Raw genomic sequence first — 26,597 nt, forward strand, 5'->3', positions numbered from 1 at the left:
GATAAAAAATATGTTTTGAAATCTTATTTTGTTCGAAATCATTGCTAATAACCAGGAAACTAAGTTGTTTGTGTAGGAGCATACTAAACAGACCCCAAGATAGAAATAGACAGTTAGATGTTTGGGTGCACACATTTGTTGGAAAACTAATAAAGACACACAAAGAACGACTTTGGTAACTGCAAACTTTATATTATTTGAAAAGGAGGCAGCACATAGTGATGAACGACAGAGAGAGAGAATAGTTTTTGCAGCCTGTAGTGCAGATAAAATAGCAATTTAGTTTCAGATTGAAAGTTATGACGTAATTCAAAATGGACTATAAAAGCATGTATTATTTGGATCGTCATCATTTGCATAATAATAAGATAGTCTTCTACGTAACTGTAAATGGAGTTTCTTGGTGTTCCTCCTACATATAGGCCCACCATCAATGAGAAGTCAAACAAGACTAAGTCAAATAACTATATATTCCTGAATTATTTTTGAATATGTAGCCATAATTTACAGGATCTAGCTGTATCATGGCAGCTAGCTATTTGCAAGTTATTTTCCCAATAGTGATTGTCCATTTTACTGGGATCCATTTTTAACCAATTACTTCTATTTGCTGATTTAAACCAGATACTGAATGTGAATTAGGTGCTAAATGATTTTCATAGATTTTAAATAGATTTTGATAGATACAATTTCTGAAATATCTGTACATTGTTGATATTTTGACCACGTGAAATTTTCTCATGTCTTTAGGGGTTATATATAAGTGTTGCAAAAGAAATTCATACCTGCTGGAGTACATGTATATGAGTTGCTAGAGAGAAAGGTGTATATTCTTTTTGCTGTGCTATTAAAGTTGCCCTTTGAGAAGACTGAACCATCACAGACCACTTTCTTGGATCTATTACACTTTTTTTCATACAAGATTTACAGAGTGGCTTCTGTGATTTGCAAAATTCCTCTGGTCTAGGAAATTTTTATATTTTAACCTAGACAATGAAAGACTAGCCATTAATAATGTTACTGTTGTTTTAGATTACTTTGGGCCTAAAGCTCAAAAAACTATTCTGATCAGAAGGAATTTTCAAATTTGTCAGTAAGCCTGTTTTGAAAGCAAGCCTCAGTAGAAGCTTGTTAATCATATTTTCAGGAATTTATATTCTCATATTGATTACTGAAGACATAATAATATTTCAATTAAAGTAACGTTTTTTGTTTAAATTGCAAAAATATAGTTACAAAAATGTTTCCTCTTCACTATTTTTGTTCATAAATGGCTACGTTATTTTCTCGAACTTAAAAAAAGATTCTCCTCAATGCATAGTTCAGATCTGTATTACCTCAGTACTTTACACATTATCATAAAATAACCGGTAACAATAAACAATTAAAGAATAACTTAAAATTTAAAATTACTTTATTAGGATAATACTATACCAACTATAACTTCATTAATAATTAAACAATTATTAACATTTTATATTTCAAACTGTTTTCAAATGTGTTGAAAGTTTCAGCAAAGAGATAAGAAGCTCATACTCAAGAGGTACTTGATCAAGTCAGAATAAAGATGAATTGTTGAGGTATCATGAAGAAATAATAATGTTTTATGAACTGTTTATGAACTGTTGTTTGTATTATACATGTTCTTGTGAAAGGGAACTTCAGACACCAGTACTTCTACTCTTTATCCTTTAAATGAAGTATATTCACATAGAAGCAAATTAAGAGTATACCTCTGGGTGAAAGAGGTGATAATGTGCTAAAACAGTTTAGTAGAAAGATCATTCATATCATTTTAAATTTCCCTATTTTTTTGTGTCATTATGAACAAACTGTAAACTGAAATAAAAACACCTATCTGTTCAGGCAAGTGAGAAGTATTTCTTACAATCTGCATACAGTATTTTCATGGGACATTATCTTCAGTAATGTTGTGTGTATATAATGCATTGGGCTAGATGGCTGTTATTGTAGAGTATGAACATGCAGAAGTACATTAAGATTCTGACTTCACAATTTGGTAGCATTCAGGCACGTTTTTATCTTTGTAAAAGAGGATGCTTAATCCACTAATTAAGCATTAAGAAGTAAGTGCAGCCATCATATTCTCCTGCTAGTGGAAGAACAAGTGAGAAAAACCTGCAGTAGTACAAAACAAAACAAAAAAAAGAGAGAGAGAAAAACATTTGGAACCCCAATGGAACAACTCTCAAGCACAATCAGATAGGTGGAGAAAACTCAGACTTTTGCGACTAGATGAAACTTTTCTCATTCTTTTCAACCTTCATTCCGATATCATGTACTTAATATTGCTCACTTTGTTTTGCTGAGATCTGAATATTATATGGCATGGTTAATTTGATTTGTAAACTAGCGGATCTCTGCAGCATAATTTCTGGAAACCAGCACAGAGAAATTCATATGGCCTAGTTAACTGTTTGCATCCTTCTCAGAGCAAATTTCCATAATAACTATGAGATCATCACAATTAACGGCTTTGCACATTTTAAATATTACTGCAATAGCTGATTTACCAATCAGCGCTGTCACTGACAGCATAAGAAAAAGCGCTGTACTATAACTGATTATTTTTATATCTGTGCATTTTTGAATTTTATTCACTGTAAAAATGTTTTAAAAATTTTGTTTTCAATCTTTAAACTAGATTTTTTCTTCTTTACATCAATCAGATTAGAAAAACTGACTTGAACGAAAAGCTCTGTGATACTTCCTTCAGAACCGAAAGGCCAAGCAAAAATGCTAGATAGATCTTTGTTTTTGTAAATTACTTTTTATTTCTGCATGTCTTACTAATGTTTTGAGAAGTTGCTTTTTTCTGAGATGATAAATCTTGAGTCTTGGGAGACAATATCTTTTCAAGAGTATAAAGTGCTTAGAATAACATGTACAAGTGACTGGGTAATGATGTGGGTGAGCCACTCACCTAGATGACTGTCTCCACCACAAGGCTGCTGATTAGTCCTCATGAAAGGACTGTTCCTCTGCTATTGCAGAAAGGAACAGTCACTACAATCATTGTTTTCACCTGACAACAAAAGACTGATATCAAATAACTGGTGTCAAGATTGTTTAAATATTCACATGAAGGGCTGCAAGTCCAACAGGAGAGCAGAAGATACGCACGTACTGCGGACAGTGTCAGGACAGTTGACTGTTCTGGCTGTGAGCATTCTCTCTCCTCCCTGGACTTAAAAATCTTTTCTATATGAAGCACAAGACAACATGGATTCATTTCATTAGATCATTTTTTATTATTGAATCATACCTTCAACAAAATGTTTATAAATAAGGTAGGCACCCCCCAAAAATTAAAATACTACAATTTATGTGTCTTTTTTCTTAAACTCTCAGTATAGGTTTTCAACAGATACAAACAGATACAAACAGAAAATCTGTTCTTTTGCCCTCTGAATATATGACAGAAGAAAGGTGTTATGGAAGTATGGTTTATTAGTGTTATTTCATTCACTTTTAATGAACTGAAAAAATGAATGTGCTAAGAGGTAATCTTTGATCTATGATGTAACAGCTTTTCCAGAACAGAACTGTAGAATCTCAGAGTAATGAAAGTTGCAAGGGACCTCTGGAGGTCATCTAGTCCAATTCTCTGCTTAAAACAGGGTTAACTTCGACCTCAGAAGTGGCTAATGATTTGAGAAAAGAGAGATAATCAGTCATAGTCATAAACTGATTTTCTTCTATAGCCTTAGCCTCTCTGAGTATTCTGTTGCATCTTCAGTATCTAGAGACTACATGAAGGCTGCCATTGCACTTGTTTTTATGCAATCTGTAAGTTCTTCCTGCAAAACTGCTTGGATTCTACTCTATTTTTACATTTAACTTACTTAGGGAGTTTTGATTCTATTTTGCCCACTTGGATACGATTGAAATGTTTTAATGAGTATCTTTCTACTTCTGATAACTTCTCAAGCCCTGTCTTTCAGCAGTGTTAGTTTAGCCTTTTGGTCCCTCCAATGTCTTTTCAAAGAGTTGTTACCCATTTTCTCCGAGTACATAGTGTGCTATCTTGAAAAAGCTGGCATGCAAAAAATTGACTCTTAAAAATTCCTTTTTGTTTTCTTTTCGCAAGCTGCTTCCTTTCTATGTACCTCTCCTTTTGCAAGTTTAGCACAACGGTTAAGACTCCTTGCCGCTGGTTGCTCCAACAAAGATACTGGTTCTAAATCCAGTATGGTCAGTGTTAAAATACACTTTTTGGCAAATGAAAGAGACCTTGTGCACTGCTCAGGAGAAAGTCAGAAAATGATTCTGTTTCCTAAGAAGCCACCCCCCAAAACAGTTATTAATGGTACCTAAAAATGTAGTCTGAATATTGTACTCAATCATGACATTTATATTATCTACATAGAGGTAAAAGAAAAAATACAGCTTTCTTCTGTGGTGTTTCAGATCTACTACAACATGTCATACTCTCTGTAATCACCCTTTCAAGTCATTAGCAATTTAGTCTTTAGTATTATTCTTCTGCTGCTTAGATCTCAAATTTCATTGTATGTAGACTCAACCTTGATATACTTGCTTTATTAGGCTGTTTTTACTGTAAACTTTTGCTAACCCATAGCACAACTCATACACCCTTGATTGTCCTTTATATCTATTTTTATTTTGGTGTGCCACTGATTGTTTTCCTTCTGTAAGTTTTCAATCTAATTAATAAGCTTCATTTAGAATCCTACTTTCCTTAGAGCTAGGCATTTTAATTTTCCTATTTTTTTTTTTAATGACAGAATATGTATACCTTTTTCTATCTCCTGCTCTTCTGTATCCAATGTAAGAGACACTCTGTTTAATCAAATTGTTCTTCATCATTTCCTATTGCCAACTGCTTTTTTTATCCTGTAGTTGGGCATATATGGTTTTTATGACTTCTCTGTATTACCTCAATATGTGCTCTTCTGCACTTTTCAGCTTTCCCTCAACCTTAAGTTTAAAGAGCTCAAACCATTTTAAAGCATCATGTGCCTGGTTCCATTTCTGTTAAGATGAAGAAATAATTCTTGTTATTAATTCCCTCTGTTCTAAAATTATTTCCTGTTCTTAATGAATTTGAACTCCTTTCTTCACTCATACTCTTTCTATATGGCCCTGGCATGTGGTAATATGTATATGATGTTTCAAAGATTCAGGTACCATGGAGGTCCTGGTCTCCACTTACCTTTATCTCAGTCTTAGCTCTTCCTCCAGAATCTCTGCTAATTTCTCCATATTAATTTTCTAAAATCTCAGGAACTTTAATGATTCCTTCAATTTCAAGATAATAGACCTGTATTCTCTCCTCAATCTAGTTGACTGAATCAGATATTTTCCACAAAATGCCTTCTTTTCCTCCCAAATAGATAGAATAAGGTTTCCAAAATACTGACACTAAGTATAAATTATCACTAATGGTACTCAATTTACTTCCAAGTTACTTGTTAGATTGTAGCTGAAATTACTTTTGATGCAGTTGCCCCTGCCTTGTGCACTGCGTGCAGTGCATCCATCTTTGTGAAAATTCTGGCTCCTGTAGATCCAAAATTCAGCTGCATTAGCTAGACTTGGTAACAAAGGAAAGAGAATAAGGCAGATCACTCAGCTATACATGGATCAGAGTTTAAGATGTAATTGTAATGGAGTTATAGAGGGATGTTACATTCCTCTTCACTTGATTAAGATTTTATGCTTAACATGAAGTTCTGCTCTCGGCATAAAAATATAATACATTTCCTGGATCTGCAGAACATTTCATTCCACATAACGTTATTAACATATATATGGAGGAGAAAAAGGTAATTTCCAGTTTAATATACAACCTTAATTTTCTTCAACGTGATCTCAGCTCCTGAAATTTTCTTTTCTTTTCCTACTACTTCATTACTATAATAATTAAGTCTGTTTTTAATATTTCACTATCCTGCTTAGTTTAACTATCATATTTGATGATATGCTTGCTAAAGCTGCCCTTTTGTGGGTATGCAACTGTTTCTATGAACACTGTTTCTAGTGGCAGCCTCTCTAGGAAATTAAGAGAGTACAAAAATGACTAGATGAGCTAAGGTAGCATACACAAAGAATTCTTCATATTCTCCTCTTCTTTCTCCTCCCTCTCAATACGGAATTATTTTAATTTTGGGAGGCTTCTACTCTCTTGCAAATTAAGCATGAATGAGATTAAATAATTCTGGCTCACAGCGACAGTTGAGCCTGCAGAAATGTTACAATGGGGACTCTGATATCAGGAATATTTGTTAATTCTTGCAGGACTCATCAGTATGACTTCCCTTTTAAATAGAGGAGGAGGAAGCCAGGGATCTATACCTGTCCACTTCCCAACTATAGAACATGCTATACACTGCCACTGTCTCCCAGTCAGGAAGTATATACAAAGTTCAATGAAGGCAGTAAGAGTTTCTCTACCTGTGTGTCTTCCACAGCTTTATGTTCTTTTGCAATTTATCTGCTACTCTATAAATTCTTTTAATAATATTTTAGGGAAATACTGTTTATAGTTCACCCACCTGAATGAAGGTCAAGCCAGATAGGTCATCATGGAGTAAACTCTGGAAATCTAAAATTGAGAAACTTTGTTTTAAAGTATTTGCTCAAGAAGTGAGAAACCAAAGGAATTTAGTGCAGCCCACTGAGATAACTGGAGTCAAATTCAGGGTAATAGTAAAATCCAGATCCTAAAATACTCCTTAGCTCAGAATCTGAAAGTATGAATTCCAGTGAGCATCCAAACTCAAAGTTTTTCCATTCTGCTTTCCTAGCCTCAGCCAATTACCTTAACTTCATCAAGGCTTTTGACACTGTCTCCCATAAACATCCTCCTAGAAAAGCTCAGGAAGTGTGGGCTGGATAGGCAGAAAGTGAGGTGGATTGAGAACTGGCTGAAAGGCAGAACTCAGAGGGTTGTCATCAGTGGTGTGGAGTCCAGTTGGAGGCCTGTGGCTAGTGGAGTTCCCCAGGACTCAGGATTGGCTCCTATCCTGTTCAACTTTTTCATCAATGACCTGGATGAGGGGACAGAGTGCCTCCTCAGCAAGTCTGATGATGATCCCAAGCTGGGAGGAGTGGCTGACACACCAGAGGGCTGTGCTGCCATTCAGAGAGACCTGGACAGGCTGGAGAGTTGGGCAGAGAGGAACCTCCTGAGGTTCAACAAGGGCAAGTGCAGAGTCCTGCACATAGGGAGAAATAACCCTAGGCACAAGTACAAGCTGGGGGCTGACCTGCTGGAGAGCAGCTCTGCAGAGAAGGACCTGGGAGTGCTGGTGGATGGCAAGCTGACCATGAGCCAGCAATGTGCCCTTGTGGCCAAGAAGGCCAATGGTCTCCTGGGCTGCATTGGGAAGAGTGTTGCCAGCAGGTGGAGGGAGGTGATCCTGCTCCTCTACTCAGCCCTGGGGAGGCCTCATCTCCAGTACTGTGTCCAGTTCTGGGCTCCCCACTACAAGAGAGACATGGAGCTACCGGAGAGAGTCCAGTGTAGGACTACAAAGATGATCCGAGGGCTGGAGCACCTGCCCTGTGAGGAACGGCTGCGAGAGCTGGGCCTCTTCAGCCTGGGGAAGAGAACACTGAGGGGGGATCTTATCAATGTGTACAAGTACCTGAAGGGAGGGTGTCAAGGGGATGGGGACAAACTCTTTTCAGTTGTCCCACGTGACAGGACAAGAGGCAATGGGCAGAAATTGAAGCACAGAAAGTTCTGCCTGAACGTGAGGGGGAATTTCTTCCCTGTGAGAGTGACGGAGCACTGGCACAGGTTGCCCAGAGAGGTTGTGGAGTCTCCTTCTCTGGAGATCTTCAAGGCCCGCCTGGATGCAACCGTGTCTACCATGCTCTAGGTGACCCTGCTGAGCAGGGAGGTTGGACCAGATGATCTCCAGAGGTCCCTTCCAACCTTACCGATTCTATGATTCTATTCTATTGTGAACTCATGCAAATGCTAATAGTTGTGAGCATATACAGCTCCAGTGCCATAACTTCTGTCCCTCACTTCCTGACTTTGTGCATTTTTCTTCCCCTTTTTATTATCCCTTTCCTGTATCTGTTGCTCTTAATGATGAACAAGTCCAGAGGAAAGAAAAAACTCATTGCTAAGAGGAGTTTAATGAAGAAGGAGGAAGTACACTGAGGATGTTGCTACACAGCTTACAGGATAAGAAGGAAAGACAGCTCACATTGCCATGCTGGGAAGGGAAGCCTGAACCATAGTGGAGATAGTCCCTTAGCAGCATCTCAAAGAATACCTGCTCCACAGATTTCTGTCCTGAAGATAGCAATAAGCCTCCTTAGCCTTCTCTTCTTAAGGTTGAACGAACCCAGGTCTCTGAGACTATCCTCATATGTATCTTCATGTGCTCCAGCCCCCTGACCATCCTGGCAGCCCTCTACTGGACTCACTCCAGCATCTACTGATTCAACAAATATTTTCAAAAGATTCAGTGGGTATTTGGGGAAAATTCTAGGCTATGCTAAAGAATCCAGCTTCCTCCTTTCAAAGCCTGGAAGCTTTTTGATGAAAGCCTTGCTACAGTTATCTGGAAGTTTCCATTTGGCCTATAGGTGAGAAAGAATCTTGACTCTTCAAACAAAAGACAACTGAGATGAACATACAAGTACTGCTTAAAAACTGAGGATTCGTGACTACAGAAAAGTAAAAGAAGAGGGAAAGACATAATCATATAAAGTGACTTCTGAGTAACTGGATTTATGTTTACTAAAGACTGATTTCTCTAAATCAGCTGTCCTGTGCTCTTAATCACATAGAAACTTACACAGCTTCTTTGCATGTGCCCACAGTATACCTTCTGGTTCTAAAGATTGCAGGGGACTGGAAGATCTAACAAAACAGTTGAACACTGTCCGCTTTCTTATTCTGATCATTTGATCTTTCTAGATGTCAAAAGGCTCTTCTCCAGGTGAAAGTGGAAAGTTTCTCTTTAGGTTGTTATTCTTTGCAGGTAATATAGTTTTACAGTGTGATCCAAGCTAACACTCCAAGAAGAAAAACTGACAGAAGACGGCTGATAAATTTAAAGCAACTTTTCCTATATCACACATAGGTTTTGTTCACCAGGACTCTAGTTATTTTATTTAGTGACACCTAAATGATTCCATTATTCATAATCGACATACACTGTATGCTGAATGCAGATATGGACTGAATAGAAAGATCTTATTATCGTAATTTATTGAGAAAGTCTGTCATTGAATTCTTCAGGTAATTTGTAAGTGATTTGATGGACAAAATTCTGAATAAAAATATCAAATTATACTTTGGACACGTAAAATAAAACAGAAGACTGATACAGTTACTGCCTACACTACATAGATTTATGTTCTTAAGTGATCTATTTTAGCCATCCAATTTAAAATTATAGAAAAAACAAAATTAATTAAATTACGCACATAGCAACTGTTTGAAATCAGGAGTGAAAAATTTGATCATTAAAAATAGACATAAAGTCAGACCATATGTAGCAAAATATTTCTGTATCTCTAATCGCCTGATGGAAGTCAGTCAACAATGCCAGTTACTAATAGTAGCAGCAGCTTTAAATACAACTTGATATTAGATTGTTTTTAGCACTTACCAACATGTTCAAAAGTATTCTGAATCTGTATTAATTATAAGGATTAAAAATCAAGATTTTTTTTTAAACTGGTAACATTCATGGAAATAGAAAAAAAAGGACAAATAATACATATACTCAGGACTACAATGTGTCTCCAATGAGAAAGAACACTTTTAAAGCTACATTTGTATCACTATAAAGTCTTATAAATCGTTAAAGTATTAGAAACCCTTGTTTTATTTTTTGATTTGCTTCTTCATGCATTAGTTATATTTCTCATCGACTTTCAAGCTGTTCTGCTCTGATCACTGAGATTTATTACTTTTTTAGTTCCACTGTAGTAGACAATGGAATCATTTACTAAATTAGCTAATACAGTTTCATACTACAAGTCATAGCACCTTAAGTATTTAAGTATAAAATAAACAATTTAATTTTTCTGCAGTAGAACACACTATAAAAAGCAAGAGAATAGCTTATGAAGCAAATGGGAACCTCAGTAGTCTAACTAGCAGTCTACGGACTGTAAATAATGAGACACCCTATGCAAAGAGCACAAACGAAGTAAGTCCTCCTCTGTCCTAACAAAACTGACAATTAAAAATAGATGATGTAATCACAAATCTATGGGGAAAAGGAGATAGGACGGGTGTTTTCTCTGCCAATGTTTGCTGAATCCTGCTTTGAGCCAACCAACATAGTAAGTGTATGGCCTGAAAAGGCTGGGCTTTTGCAAATATTTTTATCAGACATGTCAAATTGTAGTTTTTAAATTGTGATTACTAAGTGATAGTATGGATGGGGCTACTCTGTTTCAGAGAGTAAGAGATTTTAATAGTGTGGATATTGGCCAGGCCTATGGACTCTTCCATAGGCACACTTGAATTTACCACTACAAATTCAGATTTTTTTTTTTTAACCTGCATGTACTTAGACTTTGTTACCTTTACTATGCTCTAAAGTCAATTAATTTTTGTTTTCATGTAACCTAGATGAAAAAAGCCAACATACAAAAAGAAGAAAATATAATATGATTTACTATTCACCTTGTATTAATTCATCTGCAGGGTCCTCATTGTTAGATCTAGCATGCAGATCTCGGCTTCCTGATCTAACAACAAAATGGTTGCAGTAGTAGGTGTCGGTCCTCTATACGCACCAGTACTGAGGAAGAACGAGACATTGTGGCAGATTATTCCCTACTTATTTTTTTTTTACAGCAGAACAACGATAATACTAAGCCACCTTGGGTGCCATTCTAAGCATTGGGTAGGATTGTCCTCTTTCTGTCCACCGGCCCCAGAGACTGGATCAGCTCTTCCCTTGAAAATTTATCTGTTCTTTGTCTTCCCCTTCCTCATGCTGTCAGGTCTCCAAGTCAGATTTTTTTAACCAGATGCCTTTCCCATAATTTCCATTTCTCCTAGGTTTTGCTGAATCTGTTTCTTCCTCCCCTACTTTCTTACAGTCTTAATGTACTTTCTTACATACTTTATCCAGTTTCAGTCTTCCTTCTCATCTCTGGCTCTTTCCCTCCCCTGTAATTTTCTGACTCCTCCTTTCACTGTAGTTCTCCAGTTATTTCTTGTCTTCGTTTACATCCTAAGAGGTCCCTTCTCGTATTATTTTTACTTTCACAGTAACTGTTAACTCCAGCCTCTTTATCAAATCTATCCCTAGCATTTCTCTCAGATCTAACATTCTTGGATGACCAGGCTCAGTTATTGTTTCTCTTGGAAGATCCCTCGTCTTTATCTACTTCTTTCTTTTCCTTGTTTGGCTTTTGTTCCCTCTGCCTTAAAGCCAATTCCTCCTCCAGCAGAGGTATAGGAAAGCAACTCACTGAGATCACAGGAATGGCAGAGTCTGCTTTCATTTCCAATTTCCAGCCCCAAACCTACTGCAGGGAAAATTGTGTTTCATCTCTATACTCCTGACAGAAGTATGAATAGTCTTTCATTCTGTGGTGATGGCATATTAATCTGACCAGGAGAAAAACTGTAAGAACTAAAGTATGAGCACAAATGTAAAAGACTGGCTGAAACATTTCTCCAAGGGACACTGAACTAACTGTGCCACGCCATTTGCTTTTGAAGCTGAAGGTGAGCCTTTACTAGCACAAGTGTGGCTTACTCATCCTATCCCTGGGCCTCCAAAATCAAATGAACACTATCCGTATTTTCTGCTCAAGCAAATAATTCCTCCTTCACTGGATTGTGCCACTAAACGCTTGTGACACCATTTAAGTGGTATCACATTAAGTTCCAAAATATTAGACAACAATAATTTTCCTATATAGAATAAATTTAACATACATTTCACACCAAGATTATAAAATCTCTCTGTGGTGAACAAGAATACAATCTGTTACGTGTATTCAAACCTACTTCTTAGAAAAAAGAATGTTCTTGATTTTATAAAGGGGACTAATTCCTCATATGAAATTAAAAAAAAAATATATCAACTTGTGACAGTGCAGAATAAATGAACTATTTTGCTACCTGTGGTAACTGCATTGGCTATGTATTGTAACTAGAATTTATAATGTTTTTATTAATTATTATTATTAATATTTTTATTTAAATTTGCCTGTAGGCATAAAAGGTGCCATCCTGGAATATGCTTTTAATATTTATCGATTCATTTTTCTCTTCCTTCCCTGCTACATTCTTTTAAATAACTTTTCCTAGCTGTGTATCACTTGAAAATTCTACTGAAGGTAAAACATTCTTATACTCTTTAAAGACACAATTCTGTTTTATCTGAGATATTGGAAGCCTTTACTAATAAGTTGACATTTTAGATACGCCACGAAATTAGAATTCTTATTTTTGATATCATATTTTTACACCACAACTGGTTGCACCTGCAAAAACAAGACAATCAGTCCTAGAAGAAGAAAGTGCCAGAGAAAAATAACACAAGAACATGTGATTCTGCTATTCATTTGCAGACTGCTCTACAGAACTGCTTCCTTATGATCACTTATGTATTAAAATCTACAGTGTCCTCCAGAGAAAATCTGTTTCAGCTGGATTTACAACATCATTAGAAAGGAAACCTACAGCACTTGCCAGAAAACTACAGAAAATAAGTATTTTTAAGAAAATATCTTTGTTGTTTAAGCAAAACCATTTTACTATGCATTACAATGCAATACCTTCCAAAATCTAAGCTGAGGGGACTTCATCTTTCTATTCAAAGGCAGTACGTTAAAGCACTCTTCACCAAACATCTGTTAGTCTCTGTTTGCCCAGCCTACAATTTACCAATTGATAAGAGGCTCTTTCTTTAAAAACTTTGAGTAGATGATCCTACTTAATTAAAGTGACATCATTTCTACAAATAATTAACAGAATAAAATCTATATTTTGGCTTAAATTGAAGTCACTGCCCTTTTATTTGTTCAAAATACCAGTCTGTCCAGGGGAACTCTACCCAATCTGACAATGCTGAAATGCTGTCTATTTGCAAAGGGAAACAGAGAAGCATTGCATAATATTTTAGTATTTAATTTGTGTTTCTTATTACTATTCTATTCCTTATTGCAGCTCTTGGAAGCATAGACTGCAGGAAAGTACTGTTGAAGCAAAGTTAGAATCATGCAGATAGCAATATTTAACTAATATTAATACAGAAATATCCAATATTAATATTGGAAGCTTTTGGGGCAGAAAATAAGGATGGAGCCAGAGTCTGATGCTATCTTATTTCTCTTACCAGAAAAGCACACGAAGTATTTTTTGCTTCAGAACATTTAAGTGAATACCATCTGGTCCTAGTGATTTATTATTAATTTTATTGATTTGTCCCAAAACACACTCTACTGATATTTTAATTTGGGACAGTTCTTCAGAGTCATACTATATAAAGAAAGGGAGCATACAAAAATGTCCCAAACTGTCCCAAACAAATTGAGTGAGGAAGACTGATGGTAACTCCTTTAGATTTCTTTGTGGTAGTTCTATTCAGGTACATAAAAAAAAAAAAAAAAAAAACTTTTGTGTATACCAAATAGCCAAATATATATCATTAATATGCACAAATAAATAAAGTTAATAAATTAAAAAAAATTGATACATTCCATGGATTGTACAAGAACACACTAAAATGCTCCTGAAAAGTATCCTGTAAAGTATCACGCTACCTGTGGCATGACCCATCAAAATATTATCACCGGTATTTTGTTATTTTTAACATCAATTATAACCTATCATTGTTACTAGCTACCTAACTGCATATCTCCAGCTGAAGAAGCAATTCAGGTCTATCTGTGCTGGCTGTTTTTTTTTTTTTTTTTTTTTTTTTTTTTTTTTTTTTTTTTAACAGGAGAAGCAAAAGAGACCATCAAGTAAGTGATTCAGGTAAGGCAAGGTAAAAAAGTAGTTTAAGAAGTTTCCCAGGGCAGAGTTTCTGTCTTTACAGGCCTCTGATCAACCAATATTAATTAGATATTGACTCAAGCTGACTTGCGATACTGCAGACTGAGCCAGCACAGGCGTTCTTAGTTGTTACAAACAGCCATGGGACACGGCTGACCGGCCCTCACCAGCTCTCGTGAACACGAAGCAGTTCAAACATATTTGAATAGACAATATATCTTCTGTTGTTATATCAATTATTCTGAAACAAATTTGGAATTTTTATTGGTAAGTAACTGCTTTACCCAGCAGGAGTCTTAGAATCTAACAGCAGACAAGGAAGCCTAGTTCATGCTTACCACCACGTATCAGCAACCGAGGTGAAGTTCATATCTATGCCTCTTTTGCTTCTTCTGTATTTATTCTCTGCTGAGATTGAAGCTGAAGTTAGCAGCACAGTGTGCAAATCACGTAAGAAGAGAATGGGCTGGAGGGACTGCGTATGCTTGCTATTTAATTGTGCTTAAAAATACTTTAAAAATCACTGAAGAAACAGTGAATGCTTAACGAACAATTTGTTCCATAAACAGAAAATGTAATGAAGCTTAAGTGCATGCAGATTTGCGCCTTTTGTCTTCAAACCTCCATATCGGTGCAATAAGCCTTGTTTTCTCCATGACCTTTAAAAAATTTCCTAGGAAAAGACAATATATCCTAGTTCTAGCTAACCTGAAGTCATGTGTGTTCTGACCCACCAGATGCAAAGCACAGGCCAAGAGAATGTATGAGGATAGAATTTCTCTTCACTTTTCCTTTAACGAGGGCACTACCTCACAGCAAACATTCACTAAATTGAAAAAAATGAGATATCGTGAAGACCTCTACACTTTATTAGATCAAGCTGAAAATTAGCTGGGAAGTCAAAAAAAGGCATTAGTAATGTGGCAGTAAACAAACAAAAACTAGAATTTTAGCTTAATTAACTAGAAAATGAGCTTAATTTATTCATAAAATCCTATTAAATAATTAATAATTAATAATTTTTTTGGAAATTAAAAGGTAGATACATATAACGGGCTAAGCTTTTAAAAAGCTTTTAAAAACAGTTTTAAAACACAATCTGTACTTCGGTTTTACCTATTGCCTTCCTCTTAACATTTTCAATTGTAACAGTCAGTTCAGAGATCATCATCTTACACATGAAGATTCTTTTATTTTTCCACATGTGCAAAGCTTCACACCTACCTAAACTGCATTTCACGTGCCATTTTCCCTTCCAGTCATTCAGTCTTGAAATGTCTTTCAAGCTGAGTCAAAAAAGATGGGTGGCAGCAACTTGTAATAGGGCTGCATAAGCAAACTGCAGTGGATAGGCACTGGAGGCTTCCTCCAGTGGTGCACAGATGCAACCATCTGCTGACCTAGAAGTTTCACTCTTTGCTGTGGGATCAGACTCAGGATGTTGCAGAGCGACTGTGGAGGATCACCTGGCCATTGCATAAATATCTTGCCCTATTACTTGTTGTTCATCATGTGGTCAGCAGTGAGTTTGCTGATGATACCAAGCTGGGAGGAGTGGCTGATACACCAGAGGGCTGTGCTGCCATTCAGAGAGACCTGGACAGGCTGGAGAGTTGGGCAGAGAGGAACCTCCTGAGGTTCAACAAGGGCAAGTGCAGAGTCCTGCACGTAGGGAAAAATAACCCTAGGCACCAGTACAAGCTGGGGGCTGACCTGCTGGAGAGCAGCTCTGCAGAGAAGGACCTGGGAGTGCTGGTGGATGGCAAGTTGACCATGAGCCAGCAATGTGCCCTTGTGGCCAAGAAGGCCAATGGTATCCTGGGCTGCATTGGGAAGAGTGTTGCCAGCAGGTGGAGGGAGGTGATCCTGCTCCTCTACTCAGCCCTGCGGAGACCTCATCTCCAGTAATGTGTCCAGTTCTGGGCTCCCCACTACAAGAGACATGGAGCTACTGGAGAGAGTCCAGCGTAGGGCTACAAAGATGATCCGAGGGCTGGAGCACCTGCCCTATGAGGAACGGCTGCGAGAGCTGGGCCTCTTCAGCCTGGGGAAGAGAACACTGAGGGGGGATCTTATCAATGTGTACCAGTACCTGAAGGGAGGGTGTCAAGGGGATGGGGACAAACTCTTTTCAGTTGTCCCACGTGACAGGACAAGAGGCAACGGGCAGAAATTGAAGCACAGGAAGTTCTGCCTGACTGTGAGGGGGAATTTCTTCCCTGTGAGAGTGACGGAGCACTGGCACAGGTTGCCCAGAGAGGTTGTGGAGTCTCCTTCTCTGGAGATCTTCAAGGCCCACCTGGATGCAACCCTGTCTACCATGCTCTAGGTGACCCTGCTGAGCAGGGAGGTTGGACCAGATAATCTCCAGAGGTCCCTTCCAACCTTACCGATTCTATGATTCTATGATATTCCTAGGGGTCACTTCAAGTATGTGAAAAGTGACTATGGAGCTCTGAGGACCAGAGACCTTCTCCTGTGGCTGAAGGGCATAAAGACCAGGTAGTGTTCTCCTCAATCCTTCCAGTGAGAGAGAAAGCTCATGTAGGAGTGGACACATCTTGCCTGCCAACATCTAATTGCATAGCTGGTGTCACAGCCAGAGCTTTGGCTTTTATGAGCACAGGATCCTCTTTTGGGAGAGAGAATTACTCAGAAGAGATGTGATCCATCTGATGAAGTGGAGAAAAGAGGATCTTTTCCAAAAGGTTTGCTAACTTAGGGAGTAAAACTCACTAGGTACATCGGGAGGGGTTGCTACAACCTTAAGAGTAGTGAACACGTGGCAGGCAGCAATGAGGTGTCTGTAATTAGCATGATGTTTCTCCCTTGCAGTACAGTAATCTTAAGAAAAGTAATATATAGTATCTTTAAAAAAGTAACATGATGCTTTACAACATAGCAAAGTTACACTTTGCAAACAAGATCTGGTAGTTTGTACATGAAATCATCTTCACTGAAGCTCAGAGTGACAAACAAAATTTCATTTCTAAAAGATTATATGCAAATGAGAATTGTTTTTGTGGCCTTCAATCAGAAAAATCAAATCTTGGTAGGCATAAATATTATCAAAACTTGCTGGTCATCTATCATCTTTTTTCCGGTTATTTACATATTGGGGGAAGTGACAGCCACACCAGAATCACAAAGCTAACTCAGTGGTCAGTGCTGGCAGGAAGCATCAGTCTTGGCTGATGCTGAACATATGGAAAGGTCTGAAATTCTTTACAAACATGAAGAAAGTGGAAGCAATCCCTCTGATGGAGATAAATTATGAAAGAATATCTGCTATCACCACCTTGTGTAGATTTCTGCTAGACAAACTATACTTTTAAATAGTTGTATCTTTCTTTTCTAGGTGTGTGATAGTGGATCTTTTCCACGCTGATAGCAACGATCACTTGGAAGTGGTGCATCCTGTAGAAATAGTGTAGCCTAATGCAAGTCATGCTTTTCTTGGAGGAGAACTTTCTGCAAAAGTCCTTTAATATTATCCTCAGTGTTGTTCTTGGGAAAAGTATTTCCTGTCCTTAATGCTGTGAAGAAGTACTCTACATCTGAGAGCAAAGACAAACAGCTCTATTTAAATACATATATAAACATGCATTGGTATAACTTTTCTCTTTTTCCTGTACTTGCTGTTACTTTTATGAAAATGTTACCTCTGGGAAAGATGCTGTTATCTCTTTAGAGGCTTTCTAGTAGTTCGTTCAGTAAACCAGTAACAATTACAAAACTAATACTGGTAACTTTCTTCTGTACACTCCTATACTGGAAAAGCAGTGCACACAGACTTGCTGAATGATTTCACATAGCAAATGGAGCTATAGTGATATTTTGTGAAGTTTATTTTGAATAGTGAAGTGAAAATAAATTGAAGAAACAAGGAATGGAACTTGACGCAGAAACTTGAAATGAAAATTAATCTTGATGTCTTTCCTTCTTAAATCAAGTGGTTTATAACAGATTTATGCTTTAACAAATGTGAAGGAATTATTTGACCTTGCAGCTAGAAAGTCTTAATTATGAAAATTTCAAAAGAATACATGCAACTAAACTTAAGAATTGAAAATTCTCTCCTTGCTTAGTGAAGGAAAGTGAAACACAGTATTTTCCTAAGTATACTGTGTCTCATTACATATTTTGCACCTCTAACCTTTTCTGATGAATTTTTATTGCCAATGACCACAAACTGATGAGCTTCTATTGCACTGCAGCCCTGGTCATAACAGCTTTAGTACTGTTTTATTTATACAAGAGAAAAAAAAGATTAATTTAAAATCTGTATTAGACACACAAGGAAATCATCAAAAGCCGTGTACTGCAGAAGCCTTTTTTGGTGATGTTGACTTTAAACATTTAGGCAGCAACTGACTCTATGTTTCTTCAGTAACTATAACAAAGTAATAATGGAATAAAAACAGAAGATGAAGTACATAATAAAACATACCAATAATACTTTTGATGTGTTTGCCACTCTTTGGATTAAAACAAGCAGCAAGGAACTAAAAGATTTAAATACAGAGCTGATCTTTCAATTAGCTTAGATCTTATTAATAAATGAAGCATAAAAAAAGAGAAATGCATGTTAAATATGTATGCATTCCAAAGTAAACCAAGAAAAAAACCTCACGTATTATATAATATATATATTCCTTGTATCTCAAAGTAGTTTTTTTTACAGAAAATATTTATCCAAAATGGAAATAAACAATTATTACTAAAATTCTTAATTCTCAACTGAAGTTGATTGACATCAATCAAATATTGCTATCTGAAAAGTAAGATTTGGTTTTGATATATTTCTTTATTTTAAAGCTCCTACTTCAGGAAACTCAAAAACAACTCCTGTTAGGATTAAAGAACAAGCACATTACATTGTACCCAAAATGTCTTGTGCTGCTAAAATCATTCCTTGGGTGTACTTGGGGAAAGACATTTCTACAGCACATCTATAATTTTTCCTGTTTCTCAAATTAGGCAGCTTCTTTACTAATGATCTGCAGACAACAGTGCTTGACATGTCAATCAGTTTTGTACTCTGAGATTTTTCTCTTTGTTAGTACCAAAAAGCAAACCAAAAGATAAAAAGACAATGTAGCATTTTAACAGGAAAGTCTTAACAGCAATATCACTATGACGTTTGCTACCTATGGGTCCACTCCAATGCTGTTTAAAGTTTTGACCATAAACAATAGGCAACAGCGTAGCTCCAGAGCTCTGAGACTTGTAACTGTAGTCTGTGAAAAATGAGCTACCACTGTTAAGATCTACCTCCACCTATCTCTGCCTAAACTCTTCCTTGCAGATTTGAAGAAAACTGCAGGTCCTGCTGAAGGTAGCATGACCCTTGCAAAGCCTTCATTTGGAAAATCAAGTTCCACAGAAGCATAAATATGAGGTCTGATCTGTTTGTTAAATAAGCTCCATTGCAAATCATAGGCAGGGAGAAAAGCATTTATATTTTGAATAAAACCCTATGATTTTTACATCTACAATACATCATCATTTCATTAATTTCAGAACAGTGGTGGTAACTTCCCTTTAAGCATTTCTCCAAGAGAGAAAGAATGACAAATTAGGCTTTCTTAAGCTCAGATAAACTGCTCTCAAATTCTGGGAAAGTCTATGCAGGTTTCTAAGGATCTTTTTAGCACAAAACGAAGAAAAATGATGCCAGACTTTAAATTTCTGCAGTTTCACCTAGTCCAGATTTGTAGATGATTTGTGCTGTTCTCGGGAATCTGGGCATCTAAATTCTGCCTAAATTTTCTGCTGATACTGGATGCAATTCACCTGAGATTTCAAATAATCTACCACAATGTTGAAATATATTTCAAGTTGTGAAAGTTATTTCATACATTTTCTCATTTCTTTTTAGCTGTGAATTAGCAAAATATGAAACCAGACACACAAAAAAGGAAAAGTCTCCATAGAATATTTTAGTACAGAGAAGCATCGTGGACTTTAGACAAAAAAGAAAAGATAAGATGACTTCTAACCCTTTTTAGCTGCTCAAACCAAATTTATACTTGCACTGACTTACAAACATGAATGCAGGCTTATTTTTAGTGCATCATAGGTGCATAAGTAAAGCTGAACTTCATATAGCTGGTAAATGAAATACTGTGAGTAGAGCTTTGGGGATAAGAGAAAAAGGTTAAGTAGTGGGTACACTCTGAAACACAGGCATGGAGATTGTAACATAGTGAAAGAAAGTGTAATGGGAATGCTGAAGAGCCACAAAGAGAAGGAAAGGTAGTAAAAGTTGGAATCTTGTGATAAGGCAAAGCAAGAGAGAAAAATTCAGCTTTCTGCTACCTTTGCTTTCCTTGTTTTGTGATATAATCATTTATATGTTTCACTGACTAAATAACTCAAAATCAAAGATTATTGAAGTTTCTGAATTCTGCTTCTGAATTTCCTCATGAGTTAAAATGGTATTTTGCTAGAAAACTGAGGATTTCTGACACAACCAGCAAGACAGTAATTTTAATGTTCTCAATTTAAACAGCATTGTAGGTGTTTTCAATATGTTAAAGGGGTATGGCTTTATCATCCATAAGAGTGACTAAAACATATTAGCAAAGTTAACAAAACAGATCACAAGCTGTGAATCACAGCACTATCATTTCAATAAATGTTTAACTAAAAGCAAAATAAAAGATATTAAAGTAAACGAAAAAATATCCAAGTACTTTTCACAGATCGTGAGAAGTTTTTACCAACATGAAATGTTTTGCAATAACTTCATGGAAGAAGAAATATGCTATTTCATAGTGCAGTTCTATGTTTAAACAAGGTAACAGTTTTCAGAAGCTTTACTCCTCAGTACTTTGATTAAGAGGAAAGTACCTACTGGAACACAGTAAAACTAAAAGTAGAATGTTACAGGCAGGGCAAGATTTGTAGGAAAAAGTAATGTGTTTTATCATACCAAACGGTACGACTGAAAAAAGTAAAGAAGATTTTAGCACATAAGCCCTTTTTCAGGTTTTATATTTGAGCATTTGAGACCAGAAAAATAGTCAAAATAGAAAATAGCCTGAAAAATAATAGTAGCACAAAAAGCTTAGGACTATCTCCTGCCCTGGTCTTTCTGTCATCATACATAAAACTTGGCTCTATCTACATAAAACTCTGCACTCCGTCCATCCATACTACATAAAACTTGGCTCTGGGTCTCCTCTGAGTCAGCTTTCACCTCTTTAGCCTCAAAATGCATTTTTGTGTGCAATACATGCTAGAAGCCTTGAGCCATTATATGAAGGTACAAAGCTTCCTGCAACACTCTTTGAAAAATACAGAGGGAACAAAACCTTATGCAGTCTCATCCATGCTGATTTGTGGGACCGTTCACAGTACTCTCTCTCCTTCTCTCTCACTGTCTGCATTCAGACCAAATCCAAATTCTTCCTTCTCCACTTCTGAAATCTGTCCGATCATTTTCTAATCCCTACTGCAAAAACTTTCATTCAGGCAAGCAGTTACTACAGCTATTTCTATCAATTTCCCAAATATCCTCCTGTGATGTTTAAGTCCACAGAGAAAGCTGATATTCAAATAATCCTCTCTGTTAACTTTCTGGCTTTGAACTCTGAATCTGTCCACTTCCATCCCTATACTTCCAAATAAAACTCAAACCTGACATTACAATTATTTCTTGCTGTTTTGTACTTATTTTTCTCCTTTATTTTCTTGTTTTCTTCATCTTCTCTGGTCACGCACCCAAGAGACCTGAAGCATCTGTTTATGCTACAGACTATCTCAGTGCTTCCTTATGTATCATCTGATGCATACAACAACTAGCTTACAGGCAGCAGTATATAGCACTCATGCAGTCTGCAAACAGATTTTGAATGACATAGCAAGCCAAGAGACAAAAATGGTGGTATTTGAGAAAGATATCAAAACTGAAGAAGGATCTTTCAGCTCCTGGCTTTAATTAAATTCTGAACTCAGAGGGATTTGGGAGCTACTGCTTTGCTCAGAGGAAAGATATGGCTAGGTGGGTTCTTCTATCATGATGAATCTGGGAAAGAAAAAAATCAAAATAGCATGCCATCCTTCAAACATTGCTGAGCTCTCCTCTAATTCATCTGTGCCACTCTCTAGAAAATCTAAAATATGTTAATGTAATAGCAATAATGGAAATAACAAGAGTTGGACAATGAAAATATTTTAAATATCCTGAAAAGTTTTTACAATTATTGTAACAAATAAAAAGAGCACTGAGGGTCATAAGTGGAAAAAAAATAAGGAAGTAAAAAGACAAGCATTTTTGAGCTGATTAATTAACAATTATTTTAATGAATTAATAATGGGGATGACTAAGAATCCCTGAAGCAATTAAGCAATAAAGTGTTATTAAGTTGAAAAAAATAGGAAACTAAACATAAGCAATTAATTACAAGTGAATTGATAAGAATTAGTTCAACAGAGGATCTTTGAACAATTCAACATTTAGTTCAACATGGAATGTTTGAAAAGGGAAATCCCTTCAGTAATGATTACCATGATAATGAAATCAATGTCCAGTAAACCAGTTGTCAGTTAAAGGAACACTGTTATCTCAATTATCTTTTAATAGCTTCATTTCCTAAAATTGTTATTCTCATATTTTTTTAAGTGCTTACCCTTATACATTGCAAAAGGAAAATGCTTAAAAGAAATTGTGAAACACAATTACAAACACAATTGTGAAATTGTGTAATATTTTCAAATAAATAGAGCCAACACAAAGGAAAAATATCTTTTTGTAGATGTAACAATCTAAAAACTGATCTCATTTTCAGTAAATATAACATTTTTTTTTATCCCTAAAAGGGGAATGACTAATAAAACCCAAAACAGTCCAAGGACCCAAAAGGTAATGTTACAATACTGCTAGCTACCAATCTCCAATGACATGTTACATTTGGTAAACTGTGACCACCTCTTTGCACTGAAAGTAAAGATAAAATATGAGATACAGTAAGCTGGGTCAGCTAGGAAGACAATCAGACGAAAAATACCACCAGGTAAAAAATAATAATAGAAAAGGGAATATTTAGGAAAATCCTTCTAAACAAATTCTGAGAAAATTTAGGCTGTAATGGACCTTTGGAGATTATCTAATACAGTTCAAAGCTGAGTTGGAATGGACCTTTGGATATAGCCTGCTGGCTACACCGTTCCTAACGCAGGCCAGCAGCACATGTTTAGGGTCCATTGCCATTACAGCACACCGCTGACTCAGGTTCATTACAGAGCATGTATTTTTTTAAGAACCTTTTAAACCTAATTGCTCTCAGCTATCTGAAAAGTCTGTATGACACGTTCTTTATTTTCCTACTACTGACACATACTTTTACCTCCTTTTACTCAACACTAAAGAAAGTGGATGCAGTAGGACTTTGCAGATAAGTTCTCATTAGCTATCTCTAACACAGGCTGCAAGCTTCTCAGAGCAGCTCTTGGAAAATGGAAGTTGAACCTTCTTGATACCTTAGCTTGAAACAGAGGCTGATGTTCTCTACACAGCTAATCTTTTCTCAGAGCCAGTAGCATCCAGAACTAACAACCCTTTGATGGAAAAAGTCTGCACTGGAAAAAGCGAAGGCCAAGAAGAGGTACTAAAACTCCTTTCCATCCTGAGAGCACTGATCAAACAGCAAATACACACAGGACATTGCTACAAGATGAATATACAACACAAATATATCATTATTTAAAATATGTATATGTGATTCTTACAGACAGCCTTCATGGCATACATATGTGCACACCTACACATAAAATGTTACATCTTAGTGACCAGCATATGCTTTATAGCTAACATCAGTATCATCCAACATTTATCACATATCACCTTCCTTTCTTAAAAAAATATTGAAGTACTTTAGTTTATATTCTTCTTTACATTCTTATGCAGAGGTACTTCATCCACCATAGAAACATAATCAGCCACAGCATAAAATGCAGCAGCCATTTAACAGCTTTTGACAGATATACAGAAAAGTTTAATGAGAAGACTAAGCCAGGTTCCTAAAGTTACAGATGAAGTAAGTACTGAGAATATAGTTACCAGAGCTCAAAACTTGGCCAGGATATTGAATTGATCTGTTATTAAAACTGCAATGATGCTTTTAGCCTGGTTTAATAAAGAAACAAGATTTATGTGGTCAAGCTCTATATAAGTGTACTGTCTATCTCCTATTTCTCTCTCTCTTTTCTACAATAAATAGTTTTTGAGTGTCTTGGACTATTTGAAATAAATTCAATAGAAAAGTAGAGGTCTCAGGAAGATTACATTCCTAAAAACTTTATAAAAATGAGAGAGAACAGAAAAAAGAAACCCCTTTAGTGTCTCCACTGAGAGACTGCAACTGGCAAGAGGACTGTCACCCCTTGTTAGATATCAGAAAATCTATTTAAGAGAAAGACCTTGTAAATGTCTATATCACGGAAAACATCACTGCTTGTTAAACTTCTAAAGAATCAACTTTGAGAAATAAATCTACAGGAAATCCAGCGTAGTTAATTGCAAGTCATGAAAATAATTAATAACTATAAGAGATTAGGACTTAGGATTTATATCTCATGATGCAAAAGACATTATTTTTCACAGGAAGGAATAAATCTCACAAAGCTATTCAAGAAAAAATGTGTATGCCCTGACAATTTTTTGGTGCTTTCTGATAATGGCTTGAGTTTGTATGAAATAATTTATCCATTTCTTCTTCTGAATTGTTCCTCCAAAACTCTTTTCCCATAACTTAAAAAGTACATTTTTTCATAACAATCCTCAGCTTTAATTATAGCTACACATATCTGTATAGGGTGAATACTGTAACTTCATATTGTTATTGAAGCCTTCTGAAAAAACCCTAAAATATAGCCTACTTTTAACTACTCAGTTTGTGACTGGGAAAAAGTTGCATATTACTAGCTTAGACAAAAAGGTTTATAACAAAGATCTCTTAAAACAGTGCAGATGCACCACAACCTTTTGTCTTCCTCAGTTGAGAGAGCCTTTTAAATATTTTCTGCTCATACTGGGCTTAATTTAGAATCTTTCGCTTTTAATTTAACTCCACGAAGTGGTTCCTTCCACTGCAGTGGTATCCTAGAATCATCCATTCTTCACTATGTAATCAAAAGAGGTCTCTCTATAAAAGAAGCCTAAGAAAGTGGTTTTTGACCAATCACGTTCCTATACTTTGCTGAAGTCCTGTTTTAGGAATTTATGTGCTCATTCTGATGCATGAATAACTATTCGCTGCTAACACTTAGTGGAAAGATGCCAAGAATATTTCTCTAAAACATTTGATAATGAGTAGCCCACTGATATCCAGTTATTTAGTAATTTTCTCTGTCAGTGAAATCATCCAAGAGAAAATATATTTGGATTCAGGGAGACTAAAAGCTTCTAGAAGAAGTTCTGTATACACATAGTTAGGCACTCCTTATTAATTCAGATAAGCTTCCAAGAAGTTAGAAACGATTTTGAAAACAGTTGCTCAGATAGAAGTTTAGTATCACACTGTCTAGGAAAAAAGGATAAGTGTTCAGCAAAAGCAAGGAATCCATTCCTGACTAAATCAAACTTTCAGTATGTGATAAAAAAAACTAAGAAAATTTATAGCTACAAATATCAGAATCTTACTGCTGCAAATGATATATTTATATAAGAAAGTATAGAAATGTCTCCACATAAACATCTGATAGTGGACAAAATTTAAGAATTTCTAAAAGCTAGCATCTTAATATAAGCGCAAGTCTATACTATGCAACTTAATAATGCATTTAATCATAAAAATAAGCATATTGAAATTATCAGAGATTAAAGTTACAATTACATATACAAAATCAAGACTTAAATTTGAATCTGGATAAAAAGGCATATAAATAACAACATGATCCTTAAACAAGGACAGAATCAGCTGAAACGTTATACAGACAATCAGACGGAAGAAAAGCTGAATACACTCCAAATATTTAATAAAGAGCAAAGTTAAAGCAACAATCATTGATGTATAAATGTTGTAATATACAGGTAAAAAATAATTAAAATAATTGTTACTTACCTTAGAGATCTGAAACAATGTAGACTTCTGAAATAACTACAAGCAGTCTCTTCCCAAGAGAGAACAGTCTAACTTTTCCACTACTTTCAAATCTGGAGTGGAAGATATTTTAGGCCTGGCCAAATATCACTGGAAGAAAATTTGTTCACATGTTTGGCCATGTCTTACATTCCATCCTCTTGCTTTGGCATACAGACACAGCTAATTTTAACCTGTGACATAAGTGCTTATTCTACTGCTAAAATTCTTGTGCACTGACTCCACGAATGAACTGAACCACTAAGAGATACAGCCAACCCATAATGCTTATGGAAAGAGTCCAACCAGTTACATTTGAGATTGTAAAATCCCAAGTGCTCTATTAAAATCTGAGAATACGCAGCACCTCAAAAGATTTGAATCCATATACTACTAATATAATTAGCTGCTAACAGCACACAAAGTTAAATTAGAAATAAGGAACTCCTTTACTTTCTGCATCCATATGTAATATGTAATATCCAACAAAAGTTAGTCATTTTTATAATAAATTGTAATTTTAA

General features: G+C 36.1%; 1 protein-coding gene across 3 annotated transcripts in view; it reads right to left on the reverse strand.

Moving 5' to 3' along the window:
• The window catches only part of SGCG (sarcoglycan gamma), a 139,049-nt gene that overhangs the window by 72,346 nt on the left and 40,106 nt on the right, over nucleotides 1-26,597 (reverse strand). The window contains exons 1-2 of one of the 3 annotated variants that reach the window (XM_062567202.1): nucleotides 26,056-26,160; nucleotides 10,652-10,769 (exon numbers count right to left, since the gene is read on the reverse strand). The exons of 1 other annotated variant lie outside the window; for it this stretch is intronic. The gene's annotated coding sequence lies outside the window, so the exon portion shown is untranslated. Of the gene's footprint in view, nucleotides 1-10,651; nucleotides 10,770-26,055; nucleotides 26,163-26,597 lie in introns of those variants that run through there. One more of the 3 variants, XM_062567201.1, reaches the window with a different exon arrangement.

This window comes from Rhea pennata, chromosome 1, assembly GCF_028389875.1.
Source record: "Rhea pennata isolate bPtePen1 chromosome 1, bPtePen1.pri, whole genome shotgun sequence".
Taxonomy (NCBI): domain Eukaryota; kingdom Metazoa; phylum Chordata; class Aves; order Rheiformes; family Rheidae; genus Rhea; species Rhea pennata.